Source organism: Phyllostomus discolor, chromosome 6 (genome assembly GCF_004126475.2).
Source record: "Phyllostomus discolor isolate MPI-MPIP mPhyDis1 chromosome 6, mPhyDis1.pri.v3, whole genome shotgun sequence".
NCBI lineage: Eukaryota > Metazoa > Chordata > Mammalia > Chiroptera > Phyllostomidae > Phyllostomus > Phyllostomus discolor.
This window is the reverse complement of record NC_040908.2, coordinates 141,005,809-141,029,087: the sequence shown is the minus strand read 5'-3', so window position 1 is coordinate 141,029,087 and position 23,279 is coordinate 141,005,809. Positions and strand designations below refer to the sequence as shown.

Below are 23,279 nucleotides of genomic sequence, written 5' to 3'. Positions count from 1 at the left end.
AAACATGCAGGCAAGTTGATAGTGTCACTGCTCTGGGTAGAACTAAAAACCCAAACCAAAAAATAACAGTAGTGAAAACATACTTATAAGTTTAAAAATAAGACATATAAGTAATAAGCCAAAGAAATAAAATTCAATGAAAAGTAGAAAATATTGAAAGCTAAAATATGGTCTCTTTACTAAATTATGCTGTTCAGATAAACTAGATATACATATATAAATTAGTCTGACTTCTTTGGACTTTATACAAACATTAATTTTAGTTCAGTAATAATCATATCCATCTATGGTCAATTGACTTTCAACAAGATTGCTAAGAAAATTCAATTACAAAAATGGTCTTTTCAAAAATACAATGCACAACTGTATGTATATTCATGTGCAAAAGAAGTTGGATCCCTACTTAAAGCACACACCACAATTTCCTTAAAATGAATCATGGACCTAAATGTAACAGAAAAAAAGCCTACAAAATTATTAAACTATAAGATTTTGAGTAAGTTTTTGGGACCCTGGGTTAGGTAATGATTTCAGATACAAAACTAATAGTGCAAATAACAACAACAACAAAAGATAACTAGGACTATATAAAAATTAAACATGTTTGTGCTTCCAAAAAGTACCATCAATAAAGTGAAAAGGCAAATCACAGAATGAAAAATAAATATTTAAAAATCACATATTTGATTAGGGACTATATCCACAATATACAAATAACAGAAACACAAATAGCTCAGTTAATAATAAGTAAAGGTTTGAACAGAGATTTCATCAAAAGGATACACACATGACCAACAAGCACATTCAAGGTTTCTCAAAATAGTGAAAATTATTAGGGAAATAGTGTTTCACACCCATTGTGATGGGTAAAATCAAAAAGACAAAATTGAGCCAGCACTGGCATGGATGTGGAGACCCTGGACACTCACACTTTACTAGTGGAGCCGTAAAATGGTGCAGAAGCTTTGTAAACAGTTTGGCGATGACTCATAATGTTAAACATAGAGTTATAGAGTTACCATATCACCAATGTAACACTTAGGTAAAGAAAATAACTGACAGTATGTATTGCCAACCATAAAATTTGAAAATGATGTCAGCAGATGGTCACATAAGAATTTCCAATGTATACACCCAGGAAAAATGAGAACACGTATGCACGAAAAAACATACATGAACATTCATAACAGCATTATTCATAATAGTTAAGAAAAGGATCAATACAATGTCTATCCTATGAACACATAAATAAAATGTAGTATACCCATACAATAGAACATTGGTTGACATTAAAAAGTAATTAGGGATGAGGTGGCCGAGTGGTTAAGGTGATGGACAGCTAAAAAGTAATTAAATATTCACACATACTACACTATTAAGGAACCTTGAAAATATACTAAATGAGAGAATCTAGTTACTAAAGATCTTATACAATTCATTTATTATTAAATTCAATAATATGCAAATATATAGAGAAAGAATATAGATTTAATTACATTTCAGGGCTGGAGGAGGGGTGGGTGGAATAGAAATTAACTGGAGGTAAAAGAAATTGCTAATAGGTACAGGATTTCATTTAGGGGAGACAAAATGCTTTAAAATCATATTGTGTTAATGGCGGCATAACTTTGTGCAAACTGAAAACATATTTAATTGTATACTTTAAATGGGTGATGAATTGTATGGTATGTGGATTTTATCTCAGTAAAGCTCTAAAAATCAATTAGATAAATTATTAATTTATGAAATGCACAAAATACTGCTTGTAGAAGCTAACATAACTCAGAATTGGTGAATAGTTCTTTTTTATTATTTTTAAATTCTCTTTATTGTCGTTAAATTACAGTTGCCTTTATTTTCCCCCCATTACTCTCCCCTGCCTTACCGAACTCCCACTTTCCACTTTCAATCCTCCCCCCGACCCCGTCTTTGTCCATGGGTCCTTTATACATGTTCCTTCTCTTGACCCTTCCCCTTCCTTATGCCATTATCCCCTCCCTACCCCTGATCGTAGGTGAATAGTTCTTAAACAGATCAAAAAAAGAAAAACATGGATAAATTTGCCTACAACCCATGTAAAAGCATCTGTTCATCACAGGAATACTCATTATTATAAATATCACATTCATCCTATAAAGTTGATATAATTTAAAGTAAAATCTCAACAGAGTTTTATGTGTATATATATAACTTAACAAGCTAATTCTAATATTTACGTAAAAGATAAAAGGTTTTTCATAGGAAAAATTCTGAAAGAACTACATAAGTGGGCTTATCCTTTAAAACATCAATATGTACTATAATTGATGCAGCAAGGTATTCATTGGGAAATAGACAATATGAGAAACAGAAGAGAGATCCCAGGAAAAGGCCTACATGTGTGAAACTGAGATGGAATTACAAATCCATGTGCTATTCATGAATAGGGCATACTATCCAGTTAGTGGTGCTAAGTAAATCAGATATTTTCATGGAAAAAATAGACACAATACACAAAAAAAGAAAAAAAAGAACTAATGATAAATGTGAAAAGAAAAAATTTTAAGATTTTAGAATAAAATATAGAAGGATGTTTTTATGACTTTGGTAGAAAAGTAGTTTTGTTTATGTGTTTGTTCTTTATGTGTTTGTTCTTAACTAGGAAAAAAAAACACCACCACCAGTAATGCAGGTAAAACTGATAAATATGACTACATTCGAATAAAACTTTTATACAAGAAAGTCCTCTTCTTTAAAAAGAAGCTTTAGCAAGAAGATACTTGTCATAAATACAGCTAACAAATGATTAGTCCCCCCAAAATAAATAAATAACTCCTTTTAATCAATAAAACAAGCAAATAATGTATTAGAAAAAATGTGATGGTATTAATAGACATTTAACAAATGAGAAAACACTGTTGTGTTATCTAGAACAGAAGAGGATTAGAAACAAACTCCACACCAACCAGAAAGTGAATAAACTGTGGAGACCCATTCAATGCCGTTTGTTTTGGAGTCATGCAATGGAGTATGATGTATCTGCTTACGTAGCCATCCGTCAAGGAGTTAACTTTTTAAATAGCAATGTAAAATACACCAGATATTCTTCATAGTTTAAAAACCTGCAAAATGATGCTCCCAATTGTTTAAGGATATACCATATGTAGTGAGTGTATAAGAATATTAGTAAGAAAACTAATCATCAAAATCAGAACAGTGGGTAATTCTGCTGAGACAAAAAGGAAAAGGATCAGGGAATATTTTATAAGAGTATTCAATTTTATGTGTGATAATTTATTTTGAAACAATTATGGCAAGCAATTCACACCCAGTAAATCTCAGTGCTGGGCATAGCTTGTTACAGCTAATATAATCTAATAATACAGTTTTCAATTTGCCTAAAATATTCATAATAAGAATTTAAAGATCAACATTGCTATTGACATTTGAAATCAACAATCTGGGATTGTATATTTGTTTAGCAGTTAAAATCTTACTTACAATTTAAGCCTCAGTTTCCTCACCCATATAATGGGGACAATAACAACTTTGCATGAGCATTTTAAGAATTAAATGAGATAAACACTGAAACATTAAGTGGCACACACACTATAGTTATTGCAGTCAAAGACCTTTAAACAGTCAAAACTCTGATTTTAATCATAGCCACCCAACAGTATACTACCTTCAGTCAACTCTACTTGTACCTAAGTCCTCATTAAAAATATGAACTATGGTAAAATAAGCTTATCAGAGACATTAACCTGGACATATTACATCACAGGTGTAATGTGATCACTGGTGTAATTGAAAAAAGACTCTGTGAGGTCTGAGGGGCATCTTTAGGAACAAATGAAGAGAGGCGAACTCTGTCAAGTTCTACGTCAACCACGTAAAACAACTTTTTACGGAAACTCTACTTAAACCCAGCCTGAAGTCATTCTGCACTTCCACTGTGTTCAGTTGGAAATACAAAGAAAATATGTTTAAGAATTTGCTGAAAGTTTGAAAATAACAATTTTTAGACTAGAAGATAAAATTTTAAATGCAGGACAAAATCAAATGACATTTTTATTATAAAGGAGTTTGAGACAATGAACTTTGTACAGAGTTTGAAAAATTAAGACTGCTTGAATGCCACGTCAATTACTTGTGACATCAGTGCAATGACTTACAACATTAACATGAATGGCATACTTGCTTACACAGAGCTCTCAAAACAAAAGAGATTATTGTAAAGGGGCACACAATGATTTCCAACATGTGTTTAAGAAACCAATTTAAAATATTGGTAAACTCACAAATCCAATGACTACACGCCTTAAAAACGAAGTGCTATTTCTAGTTATTCAGGTCAATCTTTCCCATGAACAGTAAAAAATTATGCAAAGCAAAATATTAAAAATTATCAAAGAATTCACAAGATAGTGAAGACCAAGGCAGAAATCGGAAATGGACAGGCAAGCTGCATACCTCAGCACTTAGGTGGCTTTCACCTACAAGGACATGAACACATCCTGTAAATGTGGACTTTCCATTAGCACTTTCCTGGGGACGGGGTGCCAAGAGTGAGCCAAACAGCCCAGTTTGCCCAAGATATTTTTAGGGTAACTCAGTAGTAAGAATACTTGAAGAGTAGTCAAGTACTTTGGCCCTAGCTTCAATAACATGAACAGCAGGTAAATGCCTATAAAGAAGAGGAAGTTCAACACAGAAAGCTCAAATTCTACCAGGGTAGGTTGACTTCATCTGCGCTTCTACAAATACAAATAAAAATGTCAAGTCAAAAATATAGAACAGAGAAAAATATCTCTGAAGCACAGGAATTACCCAGAATATTACTCTGGCCAAAGGCTACTTTTTCATTTGAATATTTAACTTGAATTGGCAGACCCTCAGATTACAGTGTCAATGTTTCTGGTACTGGCTGGATAGCTTCTCGGTATCACCATTTATGTCCTTGACCATACATGGAAATTTGTGTAATTCACATGTGATTCAGGGAAAACTATTTTAAACTCTTAGGTGTTTATCATTAATCACATACTCCATGAAAACTGAGAATAAAGTCTCCCATAACCCTCTCACATCAAGATGGGTTTGATCTGATGAGAAATGGATTGGCTCCTGCAGAAAAGATGAGCCCTAGACCGTGTTCCTTTACAGTTGTAGAAAATGTTCATGAACCAGCAGTCCTATGTTTCTCTTCCTTGTCCCTAAAAACTCTGTCAATAAGACAAGAAATGCTTGAGATCAAACAAGAGGAAGAATGATTATCCAACAACTATTTTTGCTAAAATCATAAAGCAGAGGCCCTTATCACATTGGCTACAAACAATCTGCACATCGTAAAAATATAACAGGTCATGTTGGAAACTTTGGAAAATTGGCATTGCATATACAGTGAAATATTAATGTCTGGCCAGTTTAGTTTTTCCAGTTCCAGAATTACTCTTGTTAAAAGGTAGATGCTTGGCCCTGGCTGGCATAGCTCAGTGTCTTGAGCGCGGGCTGCAAACCAAAGTCTCGAAGGTTCGATTCCCAGTCAGGGTACATGCCTGGGTTGCAGGCCATGACCCCCAGCAACCACACATTGATGTTTCTTTCTCTCTCTCTTTCTCCCTCCCTTCCCCCTCTAAAAATAAATAAATAAAATCTTTTTTTAAAAAAAGTTAGATGCTTCATAAATATATAGAGAGAAAAACAAACTCAATGAGATCCCCACGGGTGTCATTCAAGATTATGGCCCTGGCTATTTGTATTGTATGAGCTTCTCCAGTGGTGATTGTTTAATTTCTTAAACTGCAGAAGAGCAGGTCAGGACAGAACCAGTGGCTTTTAATCCTGTTTTGGTAATAAGCAATATTCCAAGAAAAAAAGACATACACACATATCAATATAACCACGCTTACCATTTCAGGGAGTTCACGGACCCCCAGGAGGTCACGTGAGAGCTCTGCAGAGTTCCTGGACACCAGACTAGGAACTTCCGGGTCAGACAGTTGCAGAATCCTCCCAGTTCTGAGAACACCTGCCTCTGGAACGAAGCTCCCCCTGGCAAGTCTTTGCAAAAAGGGGTTGCACCTCTTACTGCAAACCCTCTGGACACTGTGGAAGCCCCACAGCTAAACTAACAGTGTAGCCATTTGAATTTATACGAAAAAGGGGCATTAGTGAAGGTCACAGATATTTCCATGCCCATCTTTCCTTTTGGAAACTATGAACAACCAGCACAGAAAGCCTCATGTTAGAAACTGAGCTAAGTAGAAGCATTTAAATTTCTTCAATTTTTGTGGAGACAACATGGCATGTAGTTAGGCACCAGAGTTAACAATCTACTCTTACTTCTTATCTCGTGTTACAATACTTAATATTTCAACATCTTTATTTATAAAATGGTAATAATAGGCCTATTTACTTCCCCTCAAAAATTGTGAAGATGGTGGCTGGTGTGTTTAAAATAGCTGGCATAAGTGCCAGACTTCTTAAGTGCTAGATAAATGACAGCTGTCATCTGGGAAGTGACTAGACAAGGTACAATGTGGTACTGTTTCTCAAATTGTTTATACATATATTTGTATACTGCCACAGCCATAGACCATGTCTTTTATTTTTATTGCATTTTTCCTTTAAAAACTAGCCTTTGCAAAAATAATGTTAACCTAAATAGAATCTGTTAAGTGTGGTTATTTCTTCTAACACACATTAAAATATGGTTATGTTTATTAACATTTTTTCAATTGTTACTGTATAGCTTAAAAAATACTTTTAAAGCTTTGTCAAACATGTGGCTATGACAAGCCATTAAACCTTACCTCATATTAAACCTAATTTGGGTTTATTGTCCCTGGCCTGGTGTAAGACTTGAGACAAGGTGGCAGGACTTCTGATGTTGGAAAGAGAAGAGGAAATGCCCTGAGGAGGCCAGATGGCAGGGCCTTGGGCATCTGGTGGTCAGCCAGTGAGCCACAGTCCCTGAGGGCTGTGCGCAGTGGAGGAGGACAGCAGGCAGCACAGAAGATGCAGGCACTTTAAAGAGAGACATCAGTGATTTCAGGGCCACAGCTGGACTAGCTGGTGTCATTCTTAGCAAGTAAAAGCTGCATCTTTATTTAATGGTTATCCTATTTTAAAGCTGGCAAAACAGTCATAGGTAATTCATCACTTAAAGAAGTAGAACTAAAAACAAAATGTAGGTGTGGTCCGGATATTAGCTTTGAAAGGCAGAAAAATTGGCTCTGCTGATTTACTGATGCAAATCATTTGTAATGCATCCCTGTTTAAAAGCAGAACACAAGGTCGTAATTCTGTGAAGGATTCGGAAGAGCATTAAATCGCTGCTTATTTTTTAGCCGATACTGCCCTGAGCTGCCTAGAAAAGTCCTGACTAAGTGTCCCCCTATATTGAAAATAAAAAATATGTCAATAAACAAAAATGCAAACAAATCACAGCTCATGAAAACTGGATTATTATAACTCAGTGGTACACACACATACCTACTGTAGAGGCTACTGAGATCTACACGCTGAGGAAACAGAGAAGCATCTATATTCACCAGATCTCTTTTTTTTGTGCCTACTGCCCCAGATACTGGTGCAAGTGATTGCAGATAGAGAGTGAACAGTAATCAAAAAATAAAATGAGTACTAAAGTGAAGTCTTCTATAGTCCAGTTTGAATAGAATGATTTTAAGTCACCGAAGAGTCCTAGCAAATTGCGTTGGGGTATGCAGGGCCATGGCAACCACATTAAGTAGTGGTGACCTGGGAACACACGGCATCACAGATGACTCTTAATAATACTGTTCAACATATGTTTAGATAATGATGTTTTTCCACTAAAACCCCCCTCTTGTCTGCCTGTTTTAAGACTGTATCGAATATAGATGACAGATTCCGAGGCCCACGTTTGTCAAGAACAGTAGTTTGTCTAATCTTGTCCCTGCCCAGGATCTCTTCCCATTTTACAAATGGTTATTTTATGTTCATCAATGAAAAACATTTTAATTAAGTGTCAAAACATGCCAGTAGCCTCTGGTAAAACTCCAAGATCTCATGTCAGGGTGAGAAATCTTTGGAAGGCAGAATCCTGAATACATTCTTGTTACCAAAGGAAGAACAGCTTACCTAGGAAGGACTAAGATGAAAAATTACATTTATAAACTCATAAACATTTTGAGCACTCTGGCAAGCATTTACAATTTTTGAAAATATTGTTTGCCAATGCACTCACACATGCACGTGCACACACACACACACACACATACACACACAACACACACAAATTGTCCAGAGGCCTATATTTAAGAATCTTAAAAACATCTACTCACCACTTAATCCTCCATGTGATTTTTTAATAAATAAACTTCCTAAGTAATATATTTTATTAATGCATGTGTGTCATTTAAAAACAAATTAAATATATTTTTAGATAATGCAAGGAAAAATACACATGGAACTTCATATGCATATATTAACTTTTCTTATATACAGATAATATCCCAGTAGGAAGTTTTCTTAGATACACATAAAACTATCTGTATTCGATTTACTTCTAAATACCTTGGCTGCTGCGTATACATCTAGTGCAGATGCTGCTGATCTAGTCCTGACTCTGTACTTCCGCTTATTCTGTCCTTCTAACCGTCCCAACCCTTCCTCTGCCCTTAATGATGGCATTTTTCAACTCTCCCATTTTTCCCAACCCTGCTTTTGTTTTCCCAATAATGCATGATCAATACAAAATAAAGAGACAGCATTTCTAGAGATAACAGCTTGGAGGTAATTGCTATTACAAGTTCAGAGTTTTCTTTCTCTCATTCTCTTCTCTCACCCAAATGTAGATGTAAATGCATGTGTCTATGTACATGTAGTACACATAATATGCAGCAACACACTACAAATACCTGTATTAATCAGGACTCTTTCAGTTCTAAATGATGGAAATCCTATGCAAGCCACACAATTTTAACTTCCTCTCAATCCCCAAAGACTTTTTCTGCTTATACAGTAAAAATTATTCAGCTCTCTACCTGTAGACAGTCCAGAAATAGAGTTAGACAGCTTCCAGAACAGTAGGTTTTGGAGATTATTAAAATGTAGTTGTCAGATTCTCACTACTTCTACTCTTATATCTCTATTTTATCTCTGAGTTCTGTTTTTGTTTCTTCTTCTGTTTGCCTCATTACTTCCTTCTAAAAATAACTCTCCCTTCCTGTATTTGTAGAGGTGGCATCTTTCCTCACAGTTCTGAGAGAGCATCCCAGCTTGGATGGAATTCAGCTTGGGGACCTTGTCCAAAACTGTATTTGTCATTATAGGTGGAGAACTCTTTTGGCTATTTTAGAGTAGGGAAAGATGGTCAGCTCCACCTGAACCCCAAAGAAAGTGACGTTTGGGTAAAACAACAGGAAAAGTCCATTATACATGTCTAATACAACAAAGTTTTATCAAATTTTGTTTGAGTTAGGCACAAAACAATGGCTGTTCCATGACAGTGCTGAGTTACTTTCATCTTGTTTAAGTGCAAGGAATACACACGAGATCAAAGACACATTAACATTGGGGTTCCTAAAACTCTTACTTGCTTTTTAGGGAGGAGTGTCTGCGAGGTTTGATGGGTCTCAGCAGCTCGACTGGAGCTGATCTGCTGGGTCAGGGTGTTCCAGGACCAAGGGTGGGAAATGCCACAATTTTATATTCCCATGTTTTATTTATTGTTGTGCCACCGGCCCACTAGAGGATTAATGGAGCAGGTTGGCTGTGTCCCACTGCACTTTGAAATAGCTGAACACCATTCTTTCTATAATTATATCATTATTTATTTACCTTCTCCTGAAGGGTATTCAGGCCAGTTTTCCTATATTCTTTGCTACGATTCATATTAATGCAATGAATATCCTTGTTCATACACCTCTGATTATTTTATTAATACAAATTCCTAGAAGTAAAATGACTCAAAAATTTTTATTCCTTTTTAAACATGAGCTTACTTCCCTTAACTCTTGAAAGCCACACTCATAACTGTACTCTACCTAAAGTTGTAATATTTTACTAATATCCTCTTTCACGTGTACTTACTTCACGAGTTCACTGTGAGCTCCTGTGATGAGTCAGGCTTTGTGCAAGGCACTAATGTAATTACAAAGAAAAATAACCCAATGGTCTTTATCCTTTAAAAGAGAGCAATTTAGTCAGGGAGCAAGATAGGAGGACAAGTAATTACAACTTAGTGTGATTTGTGCCAGAGGAGGGGTGAGTGCAGGAGCTTTGAGAGCAAAGATGTACTGACTGCCCACAGAGAGAAGTGATATATTCTCTTCAACAAGTGGCGATAGAACTAGACATCCAAATGCAAAAAAAAAAATGAATCTAGATACAGACTTTACCTTTCACAAAAATTAATACAACATGAATCATATGCCTAAATGTAAAGTACAAAACTATACTCTCCTAGAAAATCACATAGGAGAAAACCTAGATGACGTTGGGTATAGTGATACCTTTCAAGATACAATACCAAAGACAGGATCCATGAAAGAAATAACTCAGAAGTTGAACTTCATTAAAATCCTACTCTATGAAAGACAGTATCAAGAGAACTAGATACAAACCACAAACTGGGAAAAGTATCTGAAAAATACACATCTGCTAAAGGACTGTTATTTAACATTCATAAAGAACTCTTAAAACTCAAAAAAAAAACCAACCCCAAAACCCAAACAGCTTGACTACAAATTGTTTCAAAGGCCTTAACAGACACTTCACCAAAGAAGACATACATATGGCAAATAAACATAAAAAGATGCTCCACATCATATGTCATCATCATATATTTAATTTAATATAAACTAAAATAACAATGGGCTACCACTACACATTTATTAGAATGGCCCAAATCTGGAACCTTAACACCACCAAATCCTGGTGAGGATGAGGAGCAACAGAAATTCTCAAACATTGCTGGCGGAAATAAAGTAACGGTACAGCCATTTCATAAGACAATTTTAGGTGTTTCTTTAAAACTGAACATTTTCTTAACATATGGTCTAGCAATGGTAATCCTTGGTATTTCCCCAAAGGAGTCAAAAAGCTATACCCACACGACCACCGGCACATGGACGTTTACAGCAGCTTTATCCATAACTGCCTACACTGTGAAGCAACCAAGATGCCCTTCAGTATGCGAGTGGGTATACGCTGGTCCATCCAGACAGTGGATTACTATTCAGCACCATAAACAAATGAGTTACTAAGCTGTGTAACTCATGAAGAACCTTAAACACATATTACTAAGTGAAAGAAACCAATCCGAAAGCCCATATACTGTATGATTCCAACTACATGGCACTCAGGAAAAAGCCAAAGAAAAGAAAGTGTAAGAACACTAATAACAATATCGGTGGTTGCTGAAAGGGTATGGGGTGGGGTCAAATGATAAACAGGCAGATAACTAAAGATTTTTAGGGCAGTGAAAGTCTATGCACAGTACTGTGACGTGCATATGTCATTACACATTTGTTCGAACCCATAGAAGGTCTAACACTAAGAGTGACCCCTAAGATAAACGATGGATTTTAGGGTTAGGTTCATCCTCTGTAAAAACGTTACCATTCTTGTAAGTTGACGCTGATCATGGGGGACGCTGTGCGTGTGTGGGGGCAGGACGTACGTGGAAAATCTCTGTACCTCCTTCGCAGTTTCATTGTGATCCTCAGACCTCTCTGAAATAGTCTTTGAAAAGTGATATATGATTTAATTTTTGAAAAATTAATAGAGAAGGGGGAGTGTGAGCATTCCTAAGCAGAGGAAGCACTAGATGTAAAGGCACAGGGCATAGAACAGGGAGAGTGCATTCCAGATCTGTCAGGGTTGGTAGTGATAGGAGCAATTAGTACCTGGAAAGGCTTTCAAATAACATCAAGATAATTTTTAACATTTGACACCCAGTGCTCTTATGTCCTTATTTCTTATCCTCCCCAATAAACTGCACACTTTTTTGAGGACAGGAACTATATTTTATTCATTTTGTACCAACAATACTTTGTACGGTGCCTGGATGCACATGTGAGTGTACACACGCACACGATTCACACACAAGCACATGGCCCATTCAGATTGCCATGGTCTTCTCAAAGCCACAGCTTTTCCTTTCAATGAAGTATTTCAATTTAGGAATTTTATAATAATGAACATGTTACTTATTGCATACAAAAGGGAATAAAAATCATCTATAGCCCTGGCTGGCATAACTCAGTGGATTGAGTGTGGGCTGCGGACCAAAGTGTCGCAGGTTTGATTCCCAGTCAGGGTACATGCCTGGGTTGCAGGCCATGACCCCCAGCAACCGCACATTGATGTTTCTCTCTCCCTCTCTCTCTCTTTATCTCCCTCCCTTCTCTCTCTAAAAATAAATAAATAAAAATCTTTTAAAAAATCACCTATAATATCAGCACTATAATTGGTTTCTCTCTCTCTCTCACACACACACACACAATTATAATTTTGCTTTCTACCTGCTTTATTTTTTCACTTTCTTGACATGTTCCCATATTATTATAATCAACCCTATTGTAACTTTTCAATAACTGCTACCTCTGTGGTTAGAGAGCCAAACGGTTTCCACATTTTAATGTCAGAGACTGATGTATCCACCTCACCTGCAACCACTCCTGGCTAAGCCACTGTCATTTTTCAGCTGAACTGCTATAAAGTCACCCCAACTCCTACCACTGATACCCCACCCTCATGTACACAGTGATCTTATAAAAACAAACATCTGTTCAAAACCCTTTGAACTTAGAATGAAATGCAAACTCCCACCACAGCCCCCCTGCAGCATTGTGCCTGCTTACCTCTCTCCCCACTTTCATTTTGGCCATCCCAGTGGTCAGGCTCTGAGTTCCTGCCTCACAGGCCACGCATGAGTTTCTCAAATATACCACGTTCTTCCCCACACGAGGGCCCTTGCAGGGCAAACTCTATAGCTGGAATGCCTCTTTCCCCCACTCTCCCCTTGGCTGACTTCTCATCTTTCAGTTCTGGCTGCTAACACCTCTGAGAGGCTGCTTTCCTGCTCACCCCGAGTAGTTCCTCTTCTAGTGCTTAATGACCCACTTAAAGACAACTGGTAGACGGGTATTTATGTGTTGGTTCACTTATTTTGTGACTCTTCCACTGGACTACAAGCTTTGCAAGGGTAGAGATGTTGCCTGTTTTATTCATTGACAAATACTGAGACTGGATATAGATTTTGGCACACGGTAGTCTCTCAAAATGCAGAGTACACTGGAGATAATGAGGAGAATTTTCAGGTAGTGATTCTCAAACATGGTATCAGCACCAGCAGCATCAGCCATCAATGTCAACTGAGAACTTGTTAGAAATGCAAATTCCCTTGTGTAAATGTACCGTGAAAGCAGTGTTTGTCGTATATTTACACAAGGGAGTACTACCTGGCCCTAAACAAAAAATGGAAATCTTACTTTTTGCAACAGCATGAAAGGGCATGAAAAACATTATGCTAAATGAAACAGGCTAGTCAGAGAAAGGCAAGTACCATATGATTTCACTGATATGTGGAATCTAATGAACAAAATAAACTAACAGACAAGATGGAAGCAGACTCATAGATACAGAGAACAGACTGACAGCTGCCAGAGAGGAGAAGGGTTGGGGGGCTGGGTGAAAAGGATGAGGGGCTTAAGAAAAAGAACAAAACACTGCACAGACACAGACAACAGTATGGCAATTACCAGAGAGAAGGGGGTGGGGCAGGGAGAAGAGGGTAAAGGGGGGATACATGGTGATGAAGAGACTTGACCTGGGGAGGTGAACACACAAGACTATCTAGAGATGATATATCATATAATTGTACACCTAAAATGTATATAATTCTATTAACCAGTGTCATCCCAATAATTCAATGACTTTTTTAGATGCACATTCTAAGGCCTCCGTTGGAATCACTATTACTGGAAGCCCTGGAGGTCGAGCCTGTCCTCTCTCTTCAGGGAGCCCTGCAGGTGATTCTGATATTTCCAGTTCCACAACCACTGTTGTGAAGTGTCTGTTTTGAAACAGAACCATACATACTTTGTCTAAAAGTTGCCACAGCCAAAATTTCTTAGAATGCGAAATTTGAACTTTAAATATCACTGAATCTATCATTTTATTGATTAAAATGTTAAAAAATAATTTTTGAAATATTTAATCTAACAGTTAGTGATGGTTCTGCCTGTTAGTTTGCTTCTAAGGTTGTAAAACATCCATATCTCTTATAAATATTAAGCATAATCACAGCACGTATTCTTCCTGAAGAGTCTTTAAATGTAAAGCTACTTTCATACTAATGGTTGAATTCAGTTAAAATCACATAAAACGATGAAAAAGTTGTGTTTCTACTTCTCTCAAGATGGTTCAAACAATGAATTGATCTGGATGATTTATCAGACAATTTGCTTTTGAAGGAAATTTTCCTACAGTGGCATTAGTTATTTTATTTAAGGAGGATCATTCATTTTCCACGTTTCGAGTACTGTGTAAAAGAGACCTACTTTGCTGGGCAACACTATCAGTGGGGTCACAAACAAGACGGAAAACTAATTGTTGAAGGTAAGACTTTAGACTGGATCTAAAACACCCGAGTTACATGACCTGCATAACTGCATCAAGGGGGACTCTGATACCATCTACTAAGACACATATCCATGGGAAGAATTAGAATTCTTTTAAAAAGTTAAACAAGAACTAAAGAAAAGAGAAAAATACTGATTGAATTTCTGTAATGTGACAAGCATTGTTCTAAACTTATTCTCACTTCATCCAATTTTATTTATTCAAAAGTACAAGTTTTTCTGGTTCACCTAATGAAAACCAAAGCCAAGCCTTTCGAAACAGAATAGTCTGTGATGGAGCATAAACTGTGTTTTTTTTTACTGTTTCTCCATGAAATCAACATTTAAAAAATATATATGAGCTTTTCATATCCTCTTAGTAGAAGTAATTTACAGAGAATAAATTTAGGTATACCTCTTCTAACTGTCTGATTTTTATATTTAAATACTATATAAGGAACCTTTAAACACTTATTTTTTTCTTAAAGAAAACACATTTCTATATCAGTGATTATTCACTTTAAGTGATCTAACTTTACATGCATATGTAGAAAATAACCTCTCACTTCCAAAGAAAAGTAATTAACACTTTTAAACAAAGAAATTAAAATAAAGCCCTCAGAATGGGACAAAATTAATTTTCTTATCACCTTTAAAACTATGAAAAAGTGAAGACAGCAAGGTGAATACCTCTTGTTTTGTTCCCTAGCTTAAATCACAGTTAATTTCACAGTTGTGTTACTTGTTTATTTTAACACTTATCGATGCGAGATATGCTTCAAGTTCAGATTTTTTTCTTAGATTTTCTACTTCGAAATAATTTACTAAATAAATAATTATTTACTTGAATAAAATAATTTTTAAGAACATTTCAAAATAAGTACTTTAACAAGTAATTTTATCTTATACATTTTTGAATCAAGAGCTAATTTTAGAGCAGACTTTGTGAATGACTATTTTAATCAAACTAACATTCAAATGAATTTAAAAATAGTCAAAATTTGATAGGTGGCATTTGTTTTACATGCAAGACAAACTGATAAAATATTATCATAGAGATCCTATATTTCATACTTTTAAACATAAATTTCTAATATTTTGAAATAACAGACATACTCATCCCCTATTCTGAAATCAATATCAATTATTCTTAATTGGCTTCTCCACCAATTTTTAAGAAAACAGGAAAGTAATATAGATTGATGTACTATTACACATACCACAGTCAGAATTCCGGGTTCAGCTGCATTTGGAATCCTTCATTGCTGACACCAGAGTCTCAAATGACAATCTCCTTTAAAGCACCGTTCAGCCCGACAGCACAAAGTTCTCTCCTCCACGTCTGCTTTTCCATTAGCTGGAGTGTTACATATTGAATGCTGCACAAAGCATCTGACTGGAGGGTTTTTAGACAACTCTTTAAATGCCTTCATCTGAATAATGACTTTAAAAAACAGACAGCTCATCTCGTAAGAAGAATACCTGTATTGTCTTTTTCTTTTTCTTTTTTTTTTTACTTTATTTTAAGGGAGTTAGGAATAGGGTGCGGCAGGAGGCTGCCTTCCTATCTCATTGGTTAATGTGTCTATGTATGATTCACCTAAGTGACATTTAGTCATATGACATTTGGATAATTTTACTGTCAATTTTTAATCATGTAGTTCACTTTCTTAAGTTATTTGAATGAGCTGCGCAGATTAACATACAAAGGAGGAGGTATCTTTCCGTCTGAACGGCAGTGGTCTGGGTAACGAGACTTTTTCATTGGTGAGCCAGGTAATGTTTTATGATAGCTGAGTCAGGTTCACTAAGAATTCATATGGATTTGTTCAGCTTTTCATGGAAATCAACTCATTTTCTTGCTCATCAGAGAAAAGTACAACAAATACAAACCTTTCTAATTTCTGAAAAACCCTGCATCTGTTAAACTTGAGATTGCATTATATTGGCACTGGGTTGAATATAATGAAGTGACTGTAATTGGAAAGTGATGAAAGTAACTGTTATGTAAAAATAAATACATAACTGGAGTTGACTGTTCTTGCCACCCTCCTCCTCATGGTTAACATTCACTTGATGAGATACAACAGAGAATTACATTTATTTCTGTTAAGAAAGCTTCCACAGGACAACTTGTATCTGGCACTGAGCAGACACAGAGCTAAGAAGCAACCACTTGATGGATACGGCCTTGAGTTAGTCAGCAGGCTTAAACCAGGACTTTCCAGTGGGCTCACGGGGTAGGAAATTTTAACTTCATGCAATAGTCTGAAACTCTTAAATAACACATGGTGGATTACTATAACCCCTGGGTTTAAATTGCCTGTGGCATCAGGGGATTAATAAAACCATATAGGTTTCTGTGATGGACACCCTCATTTGCAATCTCAATTTGTATCTTGCAAAATCCTCAGCAACAATATTTCTTTAAAAAGTTCCACAAGCATAAGTGGTTATTTAATAATGACAAGAATGTTTTATTTTTGTTGGCATTCTTTTCCTTTGAGATTAGTGGTAGCTGCTCAAAATATTAATATTTTGATGAACTTATTTAGTGACATTAAGAGGTCTGCATGCCCATGTGAATGGAGTAAATGGACATGGGCAGGGGAAAAGCTACAAGCAGCAGGGAAGGGGTATTTTATAGTTTATCAAGATCTGAGCACAGGACTCTCAATTCTACTATATTTTATCTTAAGCATAAAATATCAAGAAAAGCACAATATGCATAATCCCTAATGTACTTGATCACACCCCAGTAATGCAAACATGTTCTCTACCTACCTGATATACTTGTCTTGTAGCTTCTATATAGCCCTTTGTCCATACCTACCTCCATTATACAGCATCTGGCAGAGGTAAGGACTGCTTGAGTGTGGTGGGTAGGGTAATAATATGGGTGTAATAATGTATAGTTTTAATTTGAACCTTTCACCTAAAATGTCATATGGTGTGCTTGAGTGTGATATTGTTATGTTAGAGAATTACATGCTTCTGATTTTGTAATAAAACAGGGGTGTTATGGTGCCGGAACATGTATACAGCACAGCATAGAGCTTAACACTGCAGTGGCTTCTGTATAATTCCTGCTACTGCTTGCCCGTCCCTATGATGGCAAGAAAGCCACTTTGCCATTATAAGCTCCATTCCCTCATGTATAAAATGTGGGTAAAAATACACCATAGCTTTTTAGAGTTACTGTGAGGCTAAAAGAATATAGGTCCCCAACAACATCCCTGAAAAGACCTTAATCAATGTTACCTGATGTATCTATTTAATATCATCATTATCATTAATGTTCCAACTCTCAATCCTGTGATCCTTCTGATATACACACAACCCGGAGGGTCTGATAACCTGGAGATGGGAGATGAATGAGGTAGCTTTGATTTTCAGTATCTTCAAATGACATTAGTTTTGACCTGACTTCTCTAACTGTCTTCATGTCTAAGTAGTTACAACATTAATTTAATGTGAGCCTATATTGATCAAATGTATAAATATCAAGTAGAACAATTATCTGTACAATTTAATTGACATGCTCACATACTCATTTATTGAATTTACTTTCACATTCCATAAACATGTTTAAAATTTCTGCAGACAAGTTTCTGCAGCTCTCATTTTAAAGTTTAAGGTCCTCCAGGGAGGCTTAGGAGATAGATCTCCCAAAATGAGCTCTTAAGCACTCATGGGGAAAACCCATAAGCTGGTGACTGGGGGAGCCTGCTGTGTGTCTAATTAGCAAGATACTAGTTTCAGGAGAGAGAAAACATGTATGGCATCTTCTTTGTTTTCTGTATCTCTTATGAAATAAGACTAAGACTTCCTAAGCAGAGAAGCACATTATTTCCTCTATAGTTTTTAAGGGAACTAAAAGGTCTGTCCCAACACATCCTTCCTTCATCTGTATCTGCTCTAATAATTAAAATGTCTCCATTCCTTGATACCTGGTATTCTGCTCTACACAGAGCTGTTGGCAGCCGTAGGGTGGGGCTTTTGCGGAAGAGGTGGGTGTTTTGTGTTTTCTTCCTGATTGACAAGAGGAGTTCCATACTGTGTAGAAGAGGCATTTGGAAATATTTAGCATACTGATTATTATGAAATTCCAAGGAATGTAAACCTTTTCCCTTTTCACTATTTTTCTGAGGTTTAGTATTAAGTTTGTAACAGACTCCCTGTCTATTTTTATTAGTTTGTTGATACAAGAGTAATTGAAAACAGGTCAATCCACTCCTAGGGTTTCATAAGTTAGCCACACAATTATTAAAATGCTGAGCTGTCTGCTTCAGAGCAATGGTTTAGGGCTTTAGACAGGTGTGACTAATATATGTGAGTGTAATTCTTACATTAACTATTGAACCGAAGTCAGAGAAGCATGGGACTCTGGAGTCAAAGAGACATGCTACAATCCAGCTTTGTTTCTGCCCAGCTCAGAAACGGGGCTAGAAACTTACCTCTCTAACCTTACTTTCTTCATTGGTAAAATGAGACTACTACTACTTCCTCTCATTGAGTTATGAGAATTACTTGACATGATGCATGCAAAGTGCTTAGCCACAGCTTCTGGTGTATAAGTGAATAATCTGTACTGGGGGGTGGGCTAAGTGAAATGCCACTTACTATGGTGACCAGACCAAAGAGGTAAAGTCCTGAGTTGCTCTTGTCTTGACAGCGTAGTAAAGTAGAAAAGAACCTTCAGAAAACAGAATCACCTTATTTTAAAGCTTAGCTCAGTCATTTACTAGCTATGCAACATTTTAAAATGGGAATGATAATATGGTAATACTTATGAGTTAAATTTAAACACTGTACAAATTCTTAAATTGTAAGCATTTTCTAAGTGAAAGAGAGCTGAAGATTTGTACACAATTGGTATCAGACTTCACATATTCTTTTTGCAACCACCTTCTTGCATAACCATACTGAGGGGGTTGTTATTTTTCAACTGCTTTGTTTGAGGGCATTTCTATTTTTAGTTTCATCTTTTATTCTTGAACATTTAAATGCTTTAATCTCTCCCATTCCTCGCAAATTACAGTGTGAGAAACATCCTTAAACATAATTATTTGGGATAACATTTAATTACATTCTCTGGATAAATTCCTAGAGTGGGTCAAAGAGCAAGATGATTTTAAGGCTGGTAATCTTATTGTCAAATTGTTTCCAGAAAATTTGGATCAATATACACATCTACTAGCAAGAAATAGAATGAAAAGTTTATAGGATAAATTCTGGATTTTATTTTGTGTTAAAATGTTTTCTAATTTGGTTTAAAAGAGCATTGCTTACACTTGTATTTCTGCAATTACTAGTACTGCTTATCATTTTACATGTTAAAATTATATTGTTTTTCAATTTTTTTACTCTTGAATTTATTCATTATATTATTATGATATCTTTGCAGATTAAGAATATTAACCATCCTTACATACATGTATATTCCAGTATGTCAGCTTATTACCAAATGTTGTTTATATCTTACTTTAAATTTGATTGTAATTTTGATACTGATTAATATGGAAATACTTAAATCCATTAAGCATTCCATGATTAATTGTATTGCTGATTTGCAAAATCTATTTTAAGGAGCCAATTTAAAAAAATTACATGATTTTAAAAAATGTTAATTTTTGCATATTAATTTTGAATTTAATATCTATTGAGATCTTAAGTTCTTGTTATAAGATGTGAGGTAGACATCTAAAATGTTTTAATCCCCTCTGAATAACTGACCCGTTCTTGAGAGACACTTGCACATTTTTGAAGGACCAATATTTCATAACTGATTTACCTCTGTCATCACGCACACACACTTTTAAATGTAAGCAGTTCACAGACAATGTGGAGTAATCCTGGAAAATCTTATACTGAATCTTCTGGAAAATATACACTAGAAGCAAATAAATGGCACAAGGGGAGGGAGACACCTCCAACAGCACAGGAAGGAAGGACTATGTCCCCCTCAGTATCACAGACCCTGCTGACCAGACCAGGTATCCTCTGGGCTGTTGGAAGAGGAATTTTCTTAATACTAGACAAGAAGATAAATGTAAAACACTGGCCAAAGGATATAAATCAAGATAATGTGCTGTATGCCCTATATTTTACATGAAAATCAAATACTAGGGTATCATTGCCCATAATGATATTACTACACATAAAAATGATCATTTTAAGTCCTAAGTTAGCAATGTACTAACATTTTTCTTTAGAAAATAACTACCTCACTAAATTCAGATAATTAACATTTGATTTCATGTATATTTTGTCAATTAAAACAGCCATATAGGGTCAAGTTTAGTCCTTTATCTTGTAGTTCATCATCATTTTCCTTCAATTGCTGAAAAATATGCACTTATAGAATATTAATCCCTGTTCATAATATACAGGAAAAGAGCCACAGAGGCAAAGAAAAGAGTTGCAACACCCACATGAAAGATACATCATACAAGGCCACAGAGCCAGCTCCCTCTCACCTTCTCCACCAAATGATCAGTGTCTCCAGTCTTAACAGAAAGTTATTCCTGTTACCGAGTTAAAGATGAACACCATCTGCCAATTTATACAATCACATTGATTGGCCTTGAGATTTAAATTTAATGAACTGCTAAAATATTCATGCTAAGATTTTCCTAGCCCATAACCTCTTTTCTGTCTAATTTGACACCAAACGTTCTGTAAAAGGAGACATCACCATCATTTGGAATGAATAGAGGTTTATATTCTCAGACTCATTATTGGCAACATCTGTAGTTATCGTTGGCATCCCCGGAGATGGGAGCAGCAGCAAGCTCTTCATGAAGCAGAAATCATGGATTCTGCTTCACGGGTTTATTTTTTCTAACACAGACTAACTGTAGATAGTCGTGTACACTGTCCAGTCCTACAGGCTTTGCCTGGTATGTAGAGCATGGCTCTTTGATGGAGAGAAGCATTTTGCTTCTGAGGATCATCCTGTTGACTATAGGACCTTATCTTTAAGTGTTATTCACAGCGGTCTCTGTATTACTATGACAGAGACAGGCAATCATGTTTTAACCCAAACTATGTTAAAAACAATCCCTCTATACTCAAGACTTTGCTTGCAGATAGCCCAAGAACTCCAGTTTATGCATTTATGAAATTGATTCTTTTCTTACATTACAAATTTACTTTCTGATACTTAAATATATTGGGGTTCTATAGAATTAAATAATATGAGTATGTTGTGAAAAACTCAGAGACGAGTTTGCAAATATTCCCAGTGACTGATGACAAATTCACTTTTTATTAGCAATCACTGATACCGGCCAACATGCTATCTTTTAACATTTATGGTTGTCTCCATTAGCTATTGGCGAGAAACAAACCATCCCCAAACACTCATTATGCAGCTCAGGATTCTGTGGATAGGCTGTCTCAGGTGGACTGTTTCATGAGTCTATGGCTCCTGTTCTTTGTCACTGAACTTTCTCATATTTCTGCCTGAGTTGGGCAACTGGGCTCACCAAGCTCTGGCCCACGTGGTCTCACCCTCCTGCAGAACAGCCATGACTTGTTCACATGGTGGAGGCGGAGTCCCAAGAGAAAGGATGTGAGTGTAAGACCTTCAGAGTCTCAAGTTCAGCACTGGCACATCTTCCCTTCTACAGCAGTCTACTGGTCAACACAAGGCCCAAGGCCAGTTGAAGAGTTTTTCACCTCTTGATGGGAATAGCTATAAAGTCTCATTGAAAATAGAGTGGGCACAACAAAAAAAGAAGTATGGCCAATTTTCTTTTTTAATTTAAAATGTCTTTATTCACTGATAGGTAAATACTGTTCCTTATTAAAAACAATAACATTTGTCTTTCAATCTGGCAAGCTTAATTAGGAAATTCATCTGTCTTTTTCTTTCATATTATGTGTTGACATGATACAGAAAGCAGTATGCAAAAATCAATTTAATAGGTATTATTCAATAATTTCACACAGGTGGAGAACTTTGGATAAATGGTTAAAATTATAGATGCATATTTGATATGGGCATATAGATAATCTGTATGCACCAATGAACTTGACAAAAGATGTGTTTGAGCTCATTTCTGGTAACCAGTTTGCTTTCTGTGACTCTTCAAAAACAATGCCAAACCTTACAGATCCTGGAGAAGGGATTTTTCCTCTGAGTTTTCTACAACTGATTTCTTTCTGTTTTCTAGTAGCTGTTTGTTCTTTCAGTGATTCAATTGTTCTCAATTTCTTCTTTATGTTGTTTTTCTTTTGTCTTTTTCAAGATCTTATGGTGAATTTTCTGTTTACTACAATGCTTCTGAGACATTTAAAAATGACTTCCATTATAAAGCTTCAGGCCAGCTAAATCTTCACTTATCCCATACTTAGTGTCATGTCTAATTTCTAGAACTCTTAGCTTTCTCCATTTATATGCCTGTATCTGAACTGCATCCCAGCAGCTGGAAAGCAAAACCTGTTCTGAGTTTCCCACCTTTCTATGCCTTACAGTGCCAAGTTTTGCACATAACATAGTAGCTTCCAAATAAAGAAAAAATATGTCCTACTACTTTATTAATGTAACATCATCATATTATATTTCAATATTGCAGATGTTTTTCCATCTTTAAAATATTAAAGAATTTTAGTGTAATCAAATAACACATGGTAAAAGTTAATAATTTGAAGCAATGTATTCTAAAGATATAATTTATT

At 35.9% G+C, this 23,279-nt stretch overlaps 1 protein-coding gene across 9 annotated transcripts in view; it reads right to left on the bottom strand.

Moving 5' to 3' along the window:
• The window catches only part of ANO3 (anoctamin 3), a 304,038-nt gene that overhangs the window by 102,772 nt on the left and 177,987 nt on the right, over positions 1-23,279 (bottom strand). Inside the window, exon 1 of one of the 9 annotated variants that reach the window (XM_028516287.2) lies at positions 15,815-16,091. The exons of the other annotated variants lie outside the window; for them this stretch is intronic. The gene's annotated coding sequence lies outside the window, so the exon portion shown is untranslated. Of the gene's footprint in view, positions 1-15,814; positions 16,092-23,279 lie in introns of those variants that run through there. 9 annotated transcript variants of the gene reach the window in all.